The sequence below is a fragment of the Perognathus longimembris genome, chromosome 5 (assembly GCF_023159225.1).
Source record: "Perognathus longimembris pacificus isolate PPM17 chromosome 5, ASM2315922v1, whole genome shotgun sequence".
Taxonomy (NCBI): Eukaryota; Metazoa; Chordata; class Mammalia; order Rodentia; family Heteromyidae; genus Perognathus; species Perognathus longimembris.
In genome coordinates, this window is record NC_063165.1 from 53,073,384 (window position 1) to 53,090,082 (window position 16,699).

A 16,699-nucleotide genomic window follows, 5' to 3' on the forward strand; every position below is an offset into this window, starting at 1 on the left:
TCTTTTCTTGCTCAAAAATGCATATATTTGCCAGGCATCAGTGGCTCATGACTGTAATCCTAGCTACTCAGGAGACTAAACTCTGATGGTTATGGTTCAAAGCTAGCCTGGGCAGGAAAGTTCATGAGACTCTTATCTCTAACCAGAAAAAAAAAAAAAAAACTAAGTGGAACTGTGGCTCAAATTGTACAGAGCTAGCCTGGAGCACAAAAGCTGAAGAACAGTGCCCAGGCCCTGAGTTCAAGCCCCTAGACTCTCTCTCACACATATATACATCATATATGTATACACATTTATATGTATGTGTGTATGTTTATATGTGAATGTGTACCTAAAGATTATACATGTATATATGCACACATTTATGTAGATGTATATATGTGTTTGTGTACATGTGAGTGTGTGTGTGTGTGTGCATATACAAAGACAAGAGAGACAGAACAAAAATTTGGGGAAACAAAAGAAAGAAAATATAATATAACCCATAAACCCACTGCTTGAACAACCCTGAAGATTTTTTGTTTTTCTTTCTTCCTCCCTCCCTCCCTCCCTCCCTCCCTCCCTCCCTCCCTCCCTTCCTTCCTTCCTTCCTTCCTTCCTTTCTTTTTGTTGGTCGTGGGCCTTGAACACAGGGCCTGGGCACTGTCCCTGAACTTTTGGTTCAAGGCTATCCCTCTACCAGTTTGAGCCACAGTTCCACTTATGATTTTTCTGATGGTTAATTGGAGAGGAGAGTCTGACTGACTTTGAACCACTATCCTCAGATCTCAGCTTCCTGAGTAGTTAAGATTACAAGCATGAGCTACAAATGCTTGGCTATTTCCTTCTTTTTAAAACTTAACTTATTCATTTTTACACAATTGAAAACATATTCAAACATCCTCTATTTGTGATTTTAAGTAAGATTTGAGGTGTTGGATTTTTTCCTTTCCCTTCCTTCTTTCCTCCCTCCTTCCCTCCCTCCCTTCCTTCTATCTTTCCTTCCTTCCTTCCTCTTTTCTCTTTTATCAACATAGCAGAAATATTTTCTCATGTCTGTTTCTCAAAACATCTTCCTATATATAATACATAAAGACCAAATGATGTGGGTGATGAACATTTTTGAGCATTTTGGATTTTTTTTTCTGCGAGTCCTGGGGCTTAAGCTCGGGGCCTAGGTGCTGTCCCTGAACATCCGTTGTTAAGGACAGCATTCTACCACTTGAGCCACAGCTCCATTTTCAGCTTTTTTAGTAGTTTATTGGAGATAAGAATCTTACAACTTTCTGCTTGGGTTGGCTTTGAATCGTAATCCTTAGATCTCAGCCTCCAGAGAAACTAAGATAACAGGGATGAACCACTGGTGACCAGATAGTTTTGCATTACTTTTATAGCATCACTTCCCAGAAGTCAGAGGCTTGGCCTAACGGGCATGAGTATTTTCAGGCTCTCGATGCAGACATCATGGTTATTTCCCAGAGCTGGCAGCTGAAGCTGGAGTCTCTGTCCAAGGTCACACAGTTCATCTGCAGCAAAGCCAAGGCACAGGGTAACACGCTCATGGGCTGACTCGGCCACATAGCCCCAAAGAGGAGCTGCCGCTTTCCTACAGAGCACCTGATTTCTGCAGGGCCCTCTTGGGACTACCAGCACTGTGTTGGTGAAGTTTGACGCAAAGGTTAGTGCAGTAAAAGAACATTCTAGGCTTCAGACCCTTGGATTCTCAGTCACCCTGAGTCTGGCCTCTGCCAGCACTACAAGACGAGGGCCTAGACTGGACCTAATATCCTGCCCTTCTACCGGTACATCACTCCCAAGCAAACCACTTGGTTTAGGTTTTTTATAAGAAAGAAGACCAGAGATAATGCATTTGCTCCAGCTTGATCATAACTGTTGGTTCTATTGGTCATTAAAAACTGATCCAGATGGATCCCATGGCAGCAGGTTGGTGCTAATGACACAGCTGGTTCCAGAAAGCAAGCCCTCAGCCAGCATGGGCCAGAGAGTGGCAGAATGCAGTCCTTTCGAGATGAGGTCAGATGGCTGGAAAACACCTCCAGTGCTGTGTCTCAACACCAGGCTCCACATTGACACATCAAAGAGAGCTTTCTGTGCGCTCCAGCCCTGCGTCAGGAGTGGCAGGCAGGGTGCCAGACCACTGCCAACTCTTCCATGTGAGCACCAGGACTTGCTGGGCACCTGCCCGGAGCTGCCTGATCGGGTTCTTCAGGGCAATGCTGCTCTAGGTTTGTTTCCTTCCCAAGTGACTAGGACTTCGGGCAGCCCTGTTGGTAATTGTGAAACCAGAGCCCAGAGGACAAGGTGTGGGGGATACAGTTATTTGTCAGATGCTTCCGAGCTGACTTGTCACTCTGGCTTCAGAACACAAAGGTGAGTGGCTCCATGCTGGGCTTGCAGTCAAGATCCTGGGGCCTGTTGGAAGGAAGGCATCCTACACATCTGTGTCTCTGTCCAACCCACAGCCCAAATGGATGAGGCAATGCACATACTATCACATTTTCAAGCCTGAAAAGAATGCTTTTGCCCATTGGAGGAAGACCTGTTTCATCTCTCTCAGAAAGAATAGTGAATCGAGGGGAGAAACTAGAAAGAGTGAATGGTCTGCGGGAAAATGTGCCACCAGTGTGAGAAAGCTCAGGATCCAGTCATGTGATGTTGTTTGCATAACTGAAAACATACATACACAGACAAACACATTTGCAAGAGCATTTGGGGGGTGTGCCAGTACTAGGATTTGGAATCAGGACTCGGGCACTGTCCCTTAGCTTTTTTGTTCAAGGCCAGTGCTCTACGACTTGAGCTACAGATCCACTTTTCACTTTTTGATGGTTAATTGGAGATAAGAGTGTCACGGACTCTCCTAGCTTCAGATTGCAATCCTCAGATCTCAGCCTCCCCAGGAGCTAGGATTACAGGCGTGAGTCATGAGCACCTGGTACAAAAATGAATTTAAAGAAAAAAATGCTAAAAGAGAACAGTACTCTTTACATGACATAACAAAACAGAATTGGGGGGTAAGATTATCACCTTTGATACTCAAAAGAGACAGGACTTACAAGGGCTACTTGTAAGAATGTATTGTGCATGACTGAGGAACTTCCTTAACTCAGCCTTCTAGACTTGGTCCAACTTTTTAAAAGAAAAAGAGTCCAGCACAGTACCCAGAAGGCTGAGGCAGAGGATTATAATTTTGAGGCTGGTGAGAGAGATGAAAACCAACCAAACCCAGAAATATCACCATTGGCTTTTGAAGGGCTATGAGTTTGTTTTTATAAAGGAAGGAGGCCTTTTGAATCCACACAAGGCAGAAGAGTTTAGGACCATTTGTTTCTCCACCCCGAATGCACATTGGCATTGCAGGGGAGTATGAGAAGGGCCTGGGACACCTGCTTAGTTGGCCTGGGATTCAGTTGGTTGGGGGTTGGGCAGAGCCTGGTGGGTCTAAGGAGCCTCTGGGGCTTGGAAGCATCCTTGTCTGAGATGCCTGGAAGATGAGAAGGGTGGCCTGGAGCTGGGGGGAAGTGTTTGGGGAGGGGAAGGGTCAGTTCGGGCCTGGGACGCATCAGGGGTGACTCATGGTGTTTGGAAGAGGGAGTAGAGATGGAACCTGAAAGGAAGGAAGGCAGAAGGTAGCCAGTGAAGGTCAGGAGAAGTGAAGAAGAGAGGCAGCAGTAGGTTCCAGAACAAGCCATGGTGGCAAGGGGACAGAGCCAGTATGGCCCCTGAGGCTAACAATGACAAGATGAGAAAACTGAGACTCTGAAAGTCACTTCCCCAGGCACAGCAACTCTGCCCCCATTGTTCTTTCCACTCTCCCATGATCCCTCCTGCTTTTCCTGAGAAGCACATTCGGACTACCTGTCATCCTGCCATCTGACTATATTGCACAGCACAGAGGCAGGGAAAGGCTCACTGCAGAGAGCTGGCAAGTGCTGTGAGCATCCTGAGAAAACAATCAAAAGTTTCTTGTTGGCATTCCTTTCCCTTTCTCGGGTTTCCATCCATTGCAAACTTTCTTATCACCTTCTGAATTCAAGTCTTCTTTTCTTCGTAGTCCCTTAATTCTGGAATGTCATTTCTTATCCTTTCTGTGTTACCAGCCAGGCTTCACCAAGCTATTCTCCAATTTCCTGCCACTCCGATGGTCTGTTTCTCATGGTGCTGAGAAAAGGAGGACCGTGGGGTTTAGATCTGACAAGAGATGGCTGAGAACATTCGGTTTCAGCCAAAATGCAAAGAGTACCCATGAGCCTGCCACAGTAAATCTTTTCACATTTGCCCAACTTTTACAGACAAGCAAGTAAGCCAAAGAGAAGTTACAGAAATTTCCAAGCTGTAGCCAAGCTCCTATGGAAGGCTAGACTTTACACATGTGTATCCTGCTGGGGCTTTGACAACTAGTCAACTAACTAAGTTATAGAACATAGTTAGTGCTCACCAAACTCTCACTGAACTGAAGGGAGTGTCCAAGATGAGATCCATGCCAGGCCTTCTGGCTCCCAGCCTTACATTGGTTCACACAAGGCACAGACCCATGCAGCCTCTGAGCCCTCTTGGCTGTGCCTCAGCCCAGGCCCACACAGCAGGTGCTCAACCTGCCCTCACAGTCTTGTCCCTGATGACCCAAGTCCATGCTGCCAACTTTGTGTCAAGATATCTCGGCAGAGCTTGCCACCAGGGTGGTTATTTCAGAAGCAAATTCAACCTATCAGCCAGGAGGAAAACAAAAAGACATCCGGTTGTAATGCCATCTCTCCTCACTCCTCCATCCCTACCCCAGATACACCCATTCTCCCACTGGTCTTGGACCTCTTAGTGCATTTCTAGTCCATTCATTACTTATTTATTATTGACCTTATGTTTGTGTTGAGAAACATGAACAGCAACAGGAAGAGCAGAGCTGTGACTGTCTCTGAAACCAGCTTGCCAGGGTACCTGTGCTATGGGTTTCTGGCATTGCTCTGAGCACATCTCTCCTGCATCTTTAATGGTTTTCCATTGACCTGAATGTTTGTTTGAGTTTCTCCTAATGAATTGCATCAGGACCCAACCATTTGGGGGGTAGCATAAAACTATCATTATCCTGTAGATGCTCAGTTAGAAATTTCAGCAGCTCAGCAAAGATGGTTCATCTCTACTCCTCCATATCTAAGGCCTCTTCTGGAAAGATGTAAAGACTGGGGTGACTCAGCTGCTGGGGGCTGGAAGCATCTGGAGTTATCTTCCCTTGTGACTAGTGATATATTTGTGTCTGCTGGTGGGTGCCAGGGAGTTTTGGGGCTGTTGTCAGAGCACCTATGCATGGCATCTCCTTGAGGACTCTCAACTTGTGCTATAGTCTGGGCTTCTTCAAAGTATTATCACTGGGTTTGAAGAGCAAGTATCTGAAGAGAGGAAAAGGGGAAGTGTTTGTCCTAGGCTTGGGAGTCACATGATGTCACTTCTTCCATAATCTGTTGATTCAGGCAGTCACAAAGCCCTCCCAGGTGCAAGAGGAGGGGATAAAGTCTCTCTTAGGGAAGGTCTATTAAAGTTCATTTTTAAGAAAAGCACGCAAGATGGGCATGTTATCACAGTGGGAGCGAGTGGCTCAAGCAATAGAGTGCCTGCCTAGCCCTGAGTTTAAACACTAGTACTGCCAAAGGTGGGGGTGGGGGTGGGAGGAAAACAGATAGATTGTTGCAGCAACCTTTAGTCTACCAGAACATTGCCTGACATTCTAAGCCCTTCTCCACATGCTCCAGGCAGCATCCGGCTACCTCATAGCAAGTCAGGCTCCTCTCTGCCCCCAGGGTCCGCCTTACTCATCCCAATCCAAGTTGGACTCTATTCTGTTCATGCTCGTTCCTTTCTCCCTGAGTATCCAAGCCCCATCTTCCAGAGGATTCAGGTTCCTGGCTGTTCGAGTAGCAATTAAGACAACCAAAGAAGTCTCTTAGCAGCATGGCTCCTGGGTCTTCTTTATTGCTCCAGAGTGAGGCCTGCTTCTTCTTTGGAGTTAGTAAAAATTCTACCATGCTGAGACTCACTGGCTCTGAAAAATATCCACCAAACCATAGGCTCCCTTCAACAGTAATCATGAACTGCATACTTAGAAATTCAGGTTCTTTATCTCTCCCAGACAGAAATAATGACTGTAATAAATTAAAGGCAGCTTGCTTCAAACCAACAAATGGTGTGGCTGACAATAGAAGTGTAAATATGGTTTTAGTTAATGGAATTTTTTTTTTAGCCTTGCTCCACTTCAGCTCATTAGACCCATGACTAATAAAGGGCTGGCCAGCTTTGCTCACTAATTACTCCCCAATTAAATCAAGGACCAGATCCATGACTCCTGTAAGACCCTGGTCCCAGAAGTTGGGGGCATCTAACAGTGCTCAGCAGTTGCTTGGTAGAGAAATGGAAAAATGTGAAGCAGCCAGAGTGTGCTGTCCCTCTGCCTTCTGCCTGAGGGTGTAAGATTTTCCTTGGAACACAGAAGAAGTGACTCGTGATGGCAGAGTTTGTATCTTTTTTAAAAATTTTTTCTTAAATGTCAGTACTGGGGCTTGAACTCAGGGTCTGGGCCCTGGCCCTTAGTTGGAGCTCTAACACTTGAGCCACAACTCCGCTTCTGGCTTTTTTGGTGGTTAATTGGAAATGAATTAGCTGCCTGGGCTGGCTTTGAACTGTGATCCTCAGATCACAGCCTTCCAAATAGCTTGGATTACAGGTGTGTGCCACTAGCACCCAGCCAGAGTCCACATCTTACAAGCAGCTATCCCACCCATTCCCAGCCACACCTAGTGAGGCATGAGGAAAGAGGTTCTTATCCCCATTTTCCTGATAACAGGAAGCAGAGGCTCAGAGGTTAAGTGCATATTGCTGAATCATTGGCTCCCGTGCATGGAGTAAAGTCTTTGTACTCAGTGCTTTCATTCTAGAGTCTGGCTTCTTGTCTCCAGGCTGCCTCCAGCTTAGCTGGCTCATTCATTCACTCAGTGATGCACCAACCAAACACCTGTTAAATCACATTCTTTACACATAGCTCACACACAGCCACTGGGAATAGTGGTTAACAAAGCACAGCCCCTGCTTCCACTGGGTGTTCAATCCACAGGGAGAGATGGAATAATTTCCTAAACAATCACATAAATACATATAGCAAGTGACATAAACAAGAAGGAATTATGGGAAAGCAGGTAGCCAGGATGAGGCAAGGTGGAGCTAGAAGAGATCCTTTTGGCCAGATGCCAGTGGCTCACACCTATAACCATAGCTACTCAGGAAGTTGAGACCCAGAGGATCATGGTTTGAGGTCAGCCAGAGCAGAAAAGTCTGTGAGACTTCCTGTTCAATTAACCAGCAAAAAGCTATGCTGGAGGGATGGGTTAACTGATGGAATACCAGCCAAGCTGTAAATTGAGTAAGCCCAAGGCCTTTACTTCTTTCCATACTCCAGTAGGGGCGGGGGGAGGAGCAGTTTATTTTACTTGATTGAGGTGCTGGGAATCAAACCCAGGGCCTCCCACATGTTGTACCTAGCAGTCATGCTCTGCTACTTTCTATTGCTGAGAACATCTCCAGCCCTAAGAAAGGCCCCTTTCGATAGGATTGCCAAAGCAGCTACTCTGAGAAAATGAAGCTGCAGTTGAAATTTTAATGATGACACGGAGCCAGCCCTGTAAACATGTGAGGGGGGAAAAGTCCCCAGAAAATAATCCAGTGGTACAAAGGTCCTGAGGAAGGAACAGAAACAGGCTGGTGATGTTCGAGGGACAGAAAGGTCAGGTAGGAGAGAAATCTTGTACAAGGGAACCATGGCGAGACCCCGAAGGTAGAGGGCCCTGCAAGTCACCACAGGGAGAGTGGAGAAAAGCCAGGGTTGGCCTTGGAAAGCCTGGCAGTGCTTGCTGCCTGTCGTTTGGCCTGTAAGTATCTACAAAAACATGGTAGAGTTGCCTTGTTTTTCATTTGGATTTATTTCCAAGGTAATCATAAATGTATGCGTCCATACTCCAGTCTTTCATAGCTTAAATAAAGCATTTGTATGTGTCATTTCAGTCTTTCTTCTGCTCTCACTGTTTGTCAATGGATTGTATTTACTTTAAGGTGCAGCTATTTTTCGTTTAACATAAATTCAGCATTGGAATTCAAATAGTGAGCTCAAAACAAAATTTCCAATCCAGGTTTCTGTTTAAGTTTTTATTTTTTATGAAACATTGATTTATTGTCTAATTGTAGACATTTTTAACATGGCTAGGACCTTTAGAAAAACACTGAGGATGAAAATGCAATCTCCTATAAGGGATGGAATTGGTGGGAAAACATGAAAGGCAAAGCTAGGTGCTGGTGGCCCATACCTATAATCTTAGCTACTCAAGAGGCTGAGATTTAAGGTTCCTGGTTCCAAGCCAGCAAGAGAAGAAAAGTCTGTGAGACTATTAATCTCCAATGAACCAGGAAAAAAACAAAGAAAATGGAAATGCAAAATTTTGTTTTGTTTTGCCAATTCTCAGGGCCTGGGCACAGTTGCTGAGCTTTTCTACTCACTGCTAGTGCTCTACCACTTGAGTAGTAACTCCATTTCTAGATTGGGGGAGGGGGGGTAAGTTTATTGAAAGTAAGCGTCTCACAGACTTTCTGGGCTGGGCTGGATTTGAACCACTATTTTCATAACCCAGCCTCCTGACCAGAAGTGGAGGTTTGACTCAAGTGGGAGAGCACCAACCTTGAGTGAAAAAGCCAAGCAAGAACAGTAGGCCATGAGTTTAAGCCCAGTACCAAGTTCTACCTTATCAATACACACACACACACACACACACACACACACACACACACACACAGCAACTTTAATTCATCACTAAGTGAAAAGTGGCCTCTCAGTGGATTCCTAAGCTGAAGAGGGGTCTGGCATTTTGCCTCTCTGAACTTCATATACCTTTCCTGCTCAATGGCAGTTGACTTCCAGGGACTGCAGTAAGAGTTAAACAACATAACGTTCAGAATCGTCTAAAACAATGCCTGGCTCAGAGCACATGAAAAGGGTTGGTTGGTTATCAGGCCTCCACCACGGCTGGGCCCCTGAGGGTGACCCATAATGGAGTGTTAGCTCCATTCTAAAGAGCACCCTAGCAGCCAAGCTCCTCCTAACTCCAAAGCCCTGTCAAAATGTCCCATCTAATAATTTTCCAGACTCTTTTCATAATAACCCTGAGAAAAGTCCCTCCTCCTTTGTTGAACCCATTTTTTTCTCTCATAGATTAAAATCAGTGCCTTCCCTTTACTGGGCTCTGTCGCTTAATTCAGTTAGTCCTCAAATTGTTGCTGAATTTACTGTTTATAAATGACTTCGCATTATGACAGATGCACTGAACCATGATGACAGAGATGGACACAGGCCTTGTCCATCCAGCAACTGCCAACTCCATGGCTCCCCCATGCTGGCCCTCCGTTGGCACTAGCTGCAGTCTGCATGGAGGAACCCACAGCTTCTCTTACCAACAGGGCTGTCTGCATGCTGTGCCATGCGTGGAAAGAATGAACAGAGGAAACAACTGGATCTTAGGACCTAGGTTGGACTCAATCTGCAACCTGACTTAGCCTGCGGCTCCTGAAGTTGGGAGAGGAAATGCCTGGAATTCTTTAACTGCTTCACATCTGTGCCCCTACCCTCTGCCTTCTGTGCCAGCCTGAAGTCGGGGCAACCCTGGGAGCCTGAGGGGAGGCAGCCTGGCCCTTGGGTGCCTCAGTCCCTTTGTGGTGACCTCTTCACCCACGCAGATGGGCAGGCGCACTGAAGAGGGGGTGGGGCTGTGATCGTTTTCCTAAATTGAAAACAAATTCTTCTGAATGCAGGAAGCATGTGCGGGAGCCAATCCCATTAAATTCCACACAGCAGCTTATTCTGCAAGCGATTCAATTACAAGCTATAACTGTTGCCCAGCAGCAGGCCATCTCCAAGTCATGGCAGGGATGGATGGGTAAACTGGGGGAGGAAGAGAGTCTCAGGGCCACACCCTGTCCCTAGTCCACGTCCAGGTCCCTCCGTTCTGACCAAGTCACCCTTTCTCACACACACAAACAGGCACACTCATTTCTCTTTCTCTTTATCTATCTCTCCTTCCCTCCCTCCCACCCTCCCTCCCTCCCTCCTTGCCTGCCTTTCTTCCTTCCTTCCTTCCTTCCAGGTCTTGTTAGGTAGTACAGGTTTGCCTCTAACTTGCAATTCTCTTGCCTTAGCCTCCCAGGTGCTGGGATTATAGGCATGTCCTGTCAGGCTCAGCTCTCCATCCTCTTCCAGTATTCATTCTGTTTCTTCTAGATGGCTATGAGTAAGCACTGCCCTTCCCCCAGCCCTGTCTCAGCATCAAACCAACGACCAACTGTGTTTACTCACAGACCAACTTTCAGGAAAACAGACATCCTGGGTTTGCTTCCTAAACTTCCTATTATGTATAAAGAACACATTGTCCTTTCAAAGTTAAGACTGAGACCTACTATTTGCCTGTGAGTCACTACATGACATAGTTAAAAGAATACAGGCAACCTATAAGCAGTCTTGCAAGTCCTTCAAGGTTGTGAAATCACAGCCACTCCACTTTTGCTGAACACATCCCCCCTGACCTCCCAGGTCCCTGTGATGAACATGGGTCACCACAAAAGCTACCTGCCTGCCTAAAAGATAGCTTTGAGCATGGACCTTCTTTGCTAAGGAACTGCTTGTGAGCAATATGCATGACCATCTATGATTTCTCAGTCAAAACACAGTAGATGCTTTTCATGTGGTACAATGTACTATCTAGAAGCCATTGTCTGTGTGCTCACTTGACAGTATATGGACTGAAAAACCTTAATGCCAAATAAAAAAAGCAGAATGAGATACCTAAACCCCCAAATCATCAGTATTCATTTTAGCAACTGTATCCTAGGCAACTGAACTCTGATATTCTTTGTACAATGTTTGCGCAAAATGATAGCTACTGGGCTGGGAATATGGCCTAGATGTAGAGTGCTTGCCATATACATGAAGCACCCTGGGTTCGATTCCTCAGCACCACATACGTAGAAAAATCCAGAAGTGGCACTGTGGCTCAAGTGGTAGAGTGCTAGCCTTGAGCAAAAAGAAGCCAGGGATAGTGTTCAAGCCCTGAGTTCAAGGCCCAGGACTGGCAAAAAAGAAAAAGAAAAAAGATAGCTATCTTGCTGGACATAGCCACGCATGCCTGTAATTCCAGCTACTATGGAGGTGAAAGTAATTGGATTGTGGTCTAAAGCTGGCCCCAGGGAAAAGTGCAAAACCCTATTTGAAGGGGGAAGAAAAAACTAAAAGCAAAAGCACTAAAAGTGTGGCTCACATGGTAGAGTACTTACCTAGCAAGCATGAGACTCTAAATTCAATCCCTAGTACTAGCAAAAACAGAAAGAAAAAAGTTAAAATAAAAAGGTGCGGGGAAGCACTATATTTGGGGAAAGGAGAATAATATGTAAGTAAAACAAGAGCAGAGTGTGTGTGTGTGTGTGTGTGTGTGTGTGTGTGTGTGTGTGTGTGTGTGTGTTGGTATTAGGACTTAAATTTGGAGCCTGAATCCTGTCCCTTAACTTTTTTGCTCAGGGCTGGCACTCTATCACTTTTGGCCTTTTGGTGGTCATCTGGAGATAAGAGTTTCATGGGCTTTCCTGCCTGATGGACTTCAAATTATGATCCTCAGTTCTCAGCCTCTGGAGTAGCTAGGATTACAGGCATGAGCCACCAGTGCCTAGTAAGAGCAGAAGTATGTAGTAGAAGAGTAGAAGTATGTAGAAGCCAATGACAATAATATGTCATAGGCAGACTGTGGTTAACTCAGTTCTTTCTCCTGAAAGTAAAAGTCAAACAAAAGAAAGGATAAAGGGCACAGACATCCCTGACTTGGCCCAGATTCAGGTTTCCAACTTCAGCTTTCACTTTCAGCCTTCGGGGTCCAGCGCCAGTGTCACCTCCTCAGGAGATGGGTGGCTGCATTGATGAGCAGCCAGAGTCACTTCCTTTGCCCACCCTGCAGGGCTGGTCAGTGTGCCTGGCAAAAGTGGTTCAAGAGGAATCTCAAGGGTAGAGCTGCCCTTTCCAGGCAACTATGAAGCGTGTCACATTGTGCATTAGGACATCAGCACTCCTGGAGGAACTGTCTTCCAAGGCTTTACTCAAAGAGGATTGGAGATACAACACTTACCAAGAAAACCCATCCCAAAGAATAGGCCCATGGGTGTTTGTCCCAACAGGATATGTCCATGAACCTTTCTATAGGTGAGTTCTAGACCACTTCCCATGTCTGATAGCACTCTGGGGTCCCATCATCTCTAAGACCCAGGAATGCTGCCACTCTGCTTGCAAGCTATGTCCAGACACTTTGTCCTCTAGGCCCTCTGTGAAACTGAGCCTGACTATAGAAGTAATTGTTCTGTCATTCTCAACAACCTTTGTGACAACCTTTGTGATACTTGACCACAGCCCAACAAGAGTCTTACAGACTCTGGAGTTGGAATTTTTCGAAAGTAGTAAAAGCATAGTTGGGTGCTGGTGGCTCATGTCTGTAATCCTAGCTACTCAAGAAGCTGAGATCTGAGGACTGAAATTCAAAGCCAGCTTAGGCAGGAAAGTCTATGAGACTCTTATTTCCAGTTAACTAGTAAAAAAGTGGGAGTGGAGGTGTGTGGCTCAAGTGGTTTAGTAGCAGCCATGAATGGAAAAGGCAAGCAAGAATTTGAAGCCCTGAGTTTAGGCTCCAATACAAACACAAGCGCAGGAGGAGTGGGGGGGGGGGGAGAGGAAGAGGAAGAGGAAGAGAAGGAGGAAGAAGGGGAAGAGGAGGAGGAGGAGGAGGAGCAGTAGGAGGAGGAGAGGAAGAGATATAGACAGAGAGAGAGAGAGAGAGAGAGAGAGAGAGAGAGAGAGAGAGAGAGCCAGGCGCCAGTGGGTCATGCCTATAATCATAGCTACTCAGGAGGCTGAGATCTGAGGATCGAGGTTCAAAGCCAGCTGGGGCAGGAAAGTCCATGAGGCTCTTATCTCTAATTAACCACCAGAAAACCAGAAGTGGTGCTGTGGCTCAAGTGGTAGAGTGCTAGCCTTGAGCTGAAGAGCTCAAGGACAGTGCCCAGAATTCAAATCCCATGACTGACAAAACAAGAAAGAGAGAAGAAAGGAAGGAAGGAAGGAAGGAAGGAAGGAAGGAAGGAAGGAAGGAAGGAAGGAAGGAAGGAAGGAAGGAAAGAAGGAGGAAAGAAAGAAAGAAAGAAAGAAAGAAAGAAAGAAAGAAAAAAAGAGAGAGAAAGAAAGAAAAGGAGACTGGTTGATGATCTTCTCAGTGTGCCACTGCTGTGTACACTCCAAAGATGACACCATGAACTGTGGCAAACTCCATTGCCATCCTCCTGGGGCCTGCGCAGTGTTGGCAGCTGGGGAGCCACTGGCTAGAGACCAGCTGCCTGGCGTGGTCCTGCCAAGCTGGCACAGCAGAGCTGCTGTTTCTATTCCCAGGTCCTGGCTCCCCACCAGGATGGCATCTGCTCAGAGTTTGGAGCCCAGAGGACTCTAATTGTCCTGTGGCCTTGTGGCATTCTCAGCCTATCAATTAGGCTTTTCTTAAAAAGCTGCTTTCAAGTTTATTGGTTGTTTGGTTCTTTTTCCCCTGGCTTTAGGTCACTAGAATTTTCCTTAAGGATAGAAAAGCTTGAAGAAGTCTGTCTGGATACTCTCTTGGGCAAGGACATGAGTGGGCAGGGTGGGAAACCTGTGAAGGAAACCTGGCCACACCCACCTCTCACTGCTCTCCTTTTCTGACTGGTATGGATCCTTTGTGAGCACTTAAGACACAGAGCTAAAGGGCAGGTTACTATCTTGCAATGTGCCCGTGGCCCAATTCTCTTTCCTCACTGAGCTGATATTCTAAGTGTTTCTTGAACATGAATGAAATGACTTTTTAAGTAAAAAAAAAATCTATAAAAATATCAGATCTTGTTGGGGCTTAATGTCCTTTCTGTTCAATTTTGCTGTGAACCTGTAACTGCTCTAAAAAGTAAAGTCTCTTTGAAAAATGAAAGCAAGCCAGGTGTGGTTGTGCTTGCTTGTAATCTCAGCACTTTGGAGGCTAAGGATAGAGGATCATGAGTTTGAGATCAGCCTAGGTTTATAGAGAGACTCTATCTCAAAAACAAGAATAACAACATGAAGAAGTAAGGCTCTACAGTGGGCTCTAGGGAAGGCTCCTAGACTCTCATAGAAGCTCTATTTCTTTCTCTGTGACCTTTGCAAGCATGCCAACTACTCTGAGCCTCGGTTTCCATGTTCTAGCCATGGCTGAATTTTTAATTTAATATTCAAATCATTTTTATATTTTTGAAACTTTGTTTTTAAATGCTAGATTAATTATAGAACACTGTCTTCCATGAAGTCTTCCTATAATTATTTGCATTTGCCACTTACTAAGAGACCATATGAAAGGTCAAGTAGCCAGTCCAACCCAGCAGACATTTCATAGCAATGCATTCAAGACACATGGGAGGAAAAGGAGGAATAGGAGGCCTCGAAAGAGGAAAGAAGATGGAAGAGGAAGAAGGAAGAGAAGAAAAAGAAAAGCAGAAGAGGAGCTAAGGGAGGAAGAGATAAAAGATGAAGCGTAATAAGAAAAGCAAGCTGCAGAAAATAGGAGGGGATGAAAAAAGAGATGCAGTAGCAACCGCTGACAGAGACAGAAAAGTAAAGGTGGTCTGGAGGCAGCAGAAAAGACAGAAGGCAAAATCATAAGAGAAAGAGCAGACATGAGCAAGGGGCTGGTGGCTCACACCTGTAATCCTAGCTACTCAGGAGGCTGAGATCTGAGGATTGCAGTTCAAAGCAAGCCCCAGCAGGAGTCTGAGTTGTGGCTCAAAGTAGTAGAGCACTAGCCTTGAGTGAAAAATCTCAGGGATAGCTCTCAGGCCCTGAGTTCTAGCCCCAAAACCAGGGGGAAAAAAAGAGAGATAAAAGAACAAAAACAGATGTTTAAGAAGCAGGAGAGGCACATGAAGAAGAGGGAGGAGAGGGAGAGAGAGAGAGAGAGGGAGAGGAAGAGAAGTAGAAGGAAGAGGAAGGGGAAGGGAAGAGGAGGAGGAGGAAGAGGGAGCAGAGGAGGGAAGGGAAGAGGAGGAGGAGGAGGAGGAAAGAGATGGGAGAGACAGAAAAGGGAGCGAAGAAAAGAGAGGGCAGGAGAGGGGAGGGAGCAGAAAGAAGGGAATGGGGAGGGAGGGGAAGAGGAGGCAAGGGAAGCTGTAGCCAGGGAAAAAATAATGGTGGCAGCAGAAGGAAGAGTAAAAACAGAGAAATTTAAACCAGCATGAAAATCGAAGTCAGTGGAGAAAAAGGAAAAAAAAGGAGAGAAGGAAATAAAAGAAGGAGGACAAGAGAACTAAGAGAGAGAAGGAGGGAAAAGAGGGGAGGAGGATAGAGGAGCAGAAGAGAATGCATGAGAGAAAAGTGAGAGAACAACAGCATGGATAAACAGCAAAATCAGAAGAAGCAGAGGGAATTTTGGAGCCAAAAAAGAAAAAGAAGTCAAAGGGAGATAGGAAAAGATAAAGCAATAGAGAGGGTTATTCTGAGCAAAACACAAAATATGGGCCTCCAAAATGCCATGGTGAAACCCCTGTGTGCCATTAATACAGATGAAAAAAGATGAATGACAGGAAAGTAAAACAGGCTCAGATAAGGGCAGCGGCACCAGCAGATGGAGGAGAGCCAAACAAAGAGAGTGAGTGAGGATGAATATGAGCAGAATAGTTTATTTGCATATATGAAAAAAGAGCCAGGAAACCTATTGAAACTGCTTCAAAAGGGGGGAGTCCAATGGGGAGGAGTGAGGTTGATCAGGATACATTGTTTACAAGTGTGAGAATCTCTCAATGAAACTCCCTTTGTATGACAAACATATGCTAATTAAAAAGTGGAGAGGTGGGGTGGGGGGGGGGGAAGAAAAGACAGGAAAAAAAAACCCAAACAAACAGGAGAAAGTAGCAGCAAAAACAAACTCAGAAGCAAGAATGAAAGAAACAGAGACCATGGGGTGGGGGGGGGGGGGGGGGAGAGGGTGGGTAGCCAGAAGCAAGAGGAAAAAAATAAAATAAAATATCCAAAGAAGCAGAAGCAGAAAAAAACAGAAGCCAAAGCAGGAACAGAAGCATAGAAGCAAGAATGGATGTGGAGAAGCAGGTATAAAAGTGGAGAAGCAGGAACAGAAGCAGAGAGGCAGGAACAGAAGTGGAGAAGCAGGAGCATATCTCAGGGCAGATGCTGAGACCAGGGACATCTGGAGAAGACAGGACAGGCTGGCCTGGCTGTGCCCTGTCCACTCTCGAAACCCCAATTTCCTCCTTCAGACAAAGAGGCAGGTGAGCCACTGAGATGTTTTAATAATCTGTGCAAAAAAAAAAAAAAAAAAAAAAAAAGCCAAGCAGGAAAGGTTCTCAAGACAAACAAGGAATGAATTTTGACCAAACGCCTTCTGTAGGCCAAATGCAAAGAAAGGAGCAGGCTCCAGGTCCCCTATGGGTAATTACTTTAATGTAACAAGGTAAGGTTAAGTGCTCCAACCAAGGCAGGACAAGTTGAATGGAACATTTAAAAAGACAACTGCATATTATCTACCGGAGACTGACTCTAGGTATGAATGACAGAAACAGGCTGAAAATGAAGAGCTGGATTAAG